Source organism: Wyeomyia smithii, chromosome 2 (genome assembly GCF_029784165.1).
Source record: "Wyeomyia smithii strain HCP4-BCI-WySm-NY-G18 chromosome 2, ASM2978416v1, whole genome shotgun sequence".
Taxonomy (NCBI): Eukaryota; Metazoa; Arthropoda; class Insecta; order Diptera; family Culicidae; genus Wyeomyia; species Wyeomyia smithii.
Genome location: NC_073695.1, coordinates 177,803,067 through 177,807,137, shown reverse-complemented (window position 1 = coordinate 177,807,137; position 4,071 = coordinate 177,803,067). Strand labels below are relative to the sequence as shown.

At 35.7% G+C, this 4,071-nt stretch overlaps 1 long non-coding RNA gene across 1 annotated transcript; it reads left to right on the top strand.

Moving 5' to 3' along the window:
• Window positions 1–211: 211 nt before the first annotated feature.
• On the top strand, window positions 212–2,359 carry LOC129721010 (uncharacterized). The gene is made up of 3 exons (XR_008727330.1): window positions 212–673; window positions 1,214–2,124; window positions 2,236–2,359. It is a non-coding gene; the product is annotated as an uncharacterized LOC129721010 (long non-coding RNA).
• The last annotated feature ends 1,712 nt before the right edge of the window (window positions 2,360–4,071 follow it).

Below are 4,071 nucleotides of genomic sequence, written 5' to 3'. Positions count from 1 at the left end.
TCATATCATAATATTATGCTGAAATTTAAGAAAACCAGCTGCCCACCGTAAGTCCCCAGCCACCGCATTCGACGTCCGTGGAAACGCAGCAATCGTTTACTGTAAACTGTTCAAAAAAACGAAGATTGTCACAAGAGCTCACTTGTTTTGGGTTTATCAGCCAGCCTAGTCAACCGTTGCAGCAAACCGGCCCTGAAGGAATCGAACGAAACGATTCAAGCGAGTCGATTAGGCCTGTTGAGGCCGATCAATTAACTTGGTGTATTTCAACACCGAATCGACCGGTGCAGCAGATCGATCATGTACAAATTCAACAAAACGATTCATGTGTAATAATCAGTCAGGTTCTCCCGCACCATGCAGCAGAACAATTTGCATGGTGTGATTTGACCAGTCAGCCTTCATTAAATGTGATGCAGAAAATCGATGCTGCACCAGCCACGAAAGTTGATTACACTTCTATGGATGAACTTAGCAATTCAACAACACAGGAATGTTTTTGAAGCCTGCCAAGATTGGATTCAATATTTGAAAAATGGCTCAAACATGAAAAAATAGTTCAATGGTTCAACGGAACAGGAAATGGAACATACTCCAAACTCGATAACACGCACTCATCATGCTCAGTTTGGAACTCCTCTAGTAGGCGATATCCCGATTATAATTACAAGAGGTTAGTTATTGTTTTATTTCTCTCTAGGTTTCTACATAATTGAATAAGACTGAAAATATTTATTTGTTGATACCAAATTGACACAAATTTCAATTAATGTTAAGCACTAATCAACATGCTTTGTTGCATGTTAATTCAGTTTCTGACCTTTAAATCATATGAGCAAGATCGTACCAAATGACCTATGGTCGAATATCGACCGTTTTTTTTTTTTTTTTTTTTTTTTTTTTGAAGAAACTTTGCACACATATTTGGCTTAGCAAACCGAGTGGTTTTCACAGATGGAGAAATTTTTTAGACTCGAGAGTAATTTTCTGAAATGACGTGTGCATTTTGGCATAGGTTTTATTCAAAGCATTGTAGCACAGAAACCGTTGATTATGTAGAAAAAATGTCCGTAAATAAGTTGTAGAGAATCAATATTTCCTTGTAAAAATATAACCTTAAAAACAAAATTTTATTTGAACCAAAAATGATCGAATAAATTTTTGTGTGTTCGTCTGGCGCGATTTTGCTTATACGAATTTTATTTAATTACAGATTTCGCATACAAAATTCTTTTGAATATGCCACAGTAAACATTCCTCATTGGACAAAACTAACAGGGCGACGCATAATCGACTACGATTATTTTGTGAAATGGTTGGTAGTTGCTCAGGCTGTCCACTCGAGAAAATGTTGTGGAATCCTTTGCCCCATTCAGGAAAACTATGTGTCGATGGTTTCGACGATTTTTATGAAATGCAATGTTCGCGGCAAAGTTTTGAAAGGTCTATCTGAAGAACCTTCCGATGGCTTGAGGCTTCGACGTACTGTATCCTGGGCTATGCTGTGTTGTGGTACGTCATTTTCGACACTCCAAGAATTTTTCGGATTTTTGAACATTCCGTTCATGAACAGAAAAACTGTTTTCAAGGATGAAGAAGCTATGAACTACGAGATTCAAACTGCTCTTCAAGAATCGTTAAACAAGGCGATTTCGGATGAAAAAATGTGATGAGCTAGATGACCAAGAGAACTCAACTACAACCATAAATTTGTGTGGTACATTTGATGGATCATGGTGTATGCGCAGTAATGGGCACAGGTATAGTTCCGATTCCGAGTGCGCGGTAATAATTGGATTGGAAACTAAAAAAGTCCTTTATGTTGATTGCAAAAACAAACGGTGCTGTGCATGTAGCATAAATGCTCAACGAGCCAAAGAGTACAAACCCATTAAGGCACACAAATGTTACAAAAATTTTAAAAGGTGCTTCAGGTGCAATGGAGCCAGCCATCTTTATTGAAGGATTCCAAAAATTGTATGAAACTGGTGTAAAGATTACATCAATTGTTACGGATGGCGACTCCACTACGGTTTCCAAACTCAAAAATAAGTGTGCGTATGGTCACAAAACAGCAACTTTGCTGCAACCATGTGATGAAGAATTTGGGAAAAATGTTGAGAGGTAAGTGGAAACCAACCACTGAATCAGACTTCAGATAGATTTAATTATTGTATTTATACAATAAACTTCTTTTTCGGTTTTATCCATATTTTTAAATAAAATGTCCAAAAGCTCTAACCGAGGAGGTATCGATGGGTATAAATCGCATAACACGGGGTATTCGAAGTTCAATTAAACATTGTGCTGAGAAAACAAATGAATGAAAGTTGAATAACTCCGTTTTGATATCCGCAATGTACCGTCTCATGTGTTTGGTGTCCATGATGAATGTCGAGAATACTTTTGTACTTACAAACAAGAAAATCCTAAATCTGACGACAAACAACCTTCGATTTTACCTGAACTACAGAAACTTGAGATATGGTATAAAATTATAAACGCAGTGGAGTCTGTAACTGCAAAAGCTGAATTTCTATGTGAAAACAGGACAAGTGATTTGTAAGTAGAGTGTTTCAGAAATATAAATTATTGTTTTTGCACGTAAATAGGATATTTTTTTCAAGCTTTTCAATATTTCAGATATTGCTGTAACTAGATCACCATATTGACTCCGGAAAATTGTTCATAATACTTTTTTTCTGTAGGAACTGTTGTCTGAAAAATGAAAAACTGGTCTAATTAGAATATTTTTTGCAAAGACCGATATCTGCTATGTTCAGCAACATTGAAGTATGTTCAATAAATCATATTTTTACCCCTGAATCGCTGCAAACTAATTTTTCATTTGTTTTATGTTAGGAGACTAATGTTCCAATTTTTCTATGTTATGTTCAGGGCCGAGGATCCTTTTGGAAGGCTGTGCAAATATAATTTAGGAAAAAGAATTGACACAATGAGTCGCGGATCGTATCAACGTCGGGTTTTTATTTCTGTGCTTCAACATAATGAAGGGTATGATTGACATTACATTGACACACATATGAAGCAGTTCACTGTTGAGGGTCCAGGACATTGGATGCGAAAGATGATTGATGAGCGAAGCAAGTCCCACGCTAAGCTGAGAAAAGCTCAGAAAAGTCCAGGTTTCAAACGACATTTACCAAGTACCACCAAAGATGTGGAAGTTGATTATGGCGAAGTAGCAGTGGAAGCTGCAGAGCAGGCAGTTTGTCAAGAAGATCTCGAGACTGTCAAACAAAAATACATCGTAAGTTATGTTCTTAACCTGTTTATTTTTAATGTTAAACTCAGTTCTGTTCTGGCTTTATATTTTTGTTTTTGTAACTATTCCTATTGTTTTTGTGATTTTCCGTTTTTTTGACAGAAACATATTAAAACGTTTATAATTTCGGTTTCTTTCTGTTTGTTTCTTCTTATGTTTTTAATGCAATTTGTTACATATGCTAAGTTTGTTATAGGTATGCTAAGTTTGTTATTGGTTTGGTATATATTTTTAACTTTTTTTATGAAAATATTTATTTTAAATCTACTGAAATGTTTGCTTCATTTGCAATTTTTAAAATTCAGATTTTGGAAAATACAAGAGAGCTGCTTACAACTGATCTAAGGATTACTCAAATGGAGGGAATCGCCAAAGGGCGAATCCTTAGTAAATCGATTCCAGAAGTTATTAGTGCAAGACAAACAACAAGGCAGAAGAAATGCGACATAATTCTCCAAACATCGTACACATGGAATATGTTAAAGAACAACAGGACAATATTTGGTTTATTTTTTTTTTCTTCTTCATCTATAGTTTATTTGACACGGCACAAATACAATTCAATGTTTAACGGCGCCAATTATATCTGGTAGCTTACTTTCTAAAGTATCTTAATAACTAAAAGCAAATTTTTTATCCTCGCTGCCGACTACGAGCTGAAACTAAATCTAACTTAAAGCTAGAATATTTTGCATTAAAAGCTCAGGTTTGCTGTTTGATGGTTTTCATTGCCATAGGTAAGCAGCATATTAAATTTGTTCCGCTGCTGGGCCAAGATATTACGG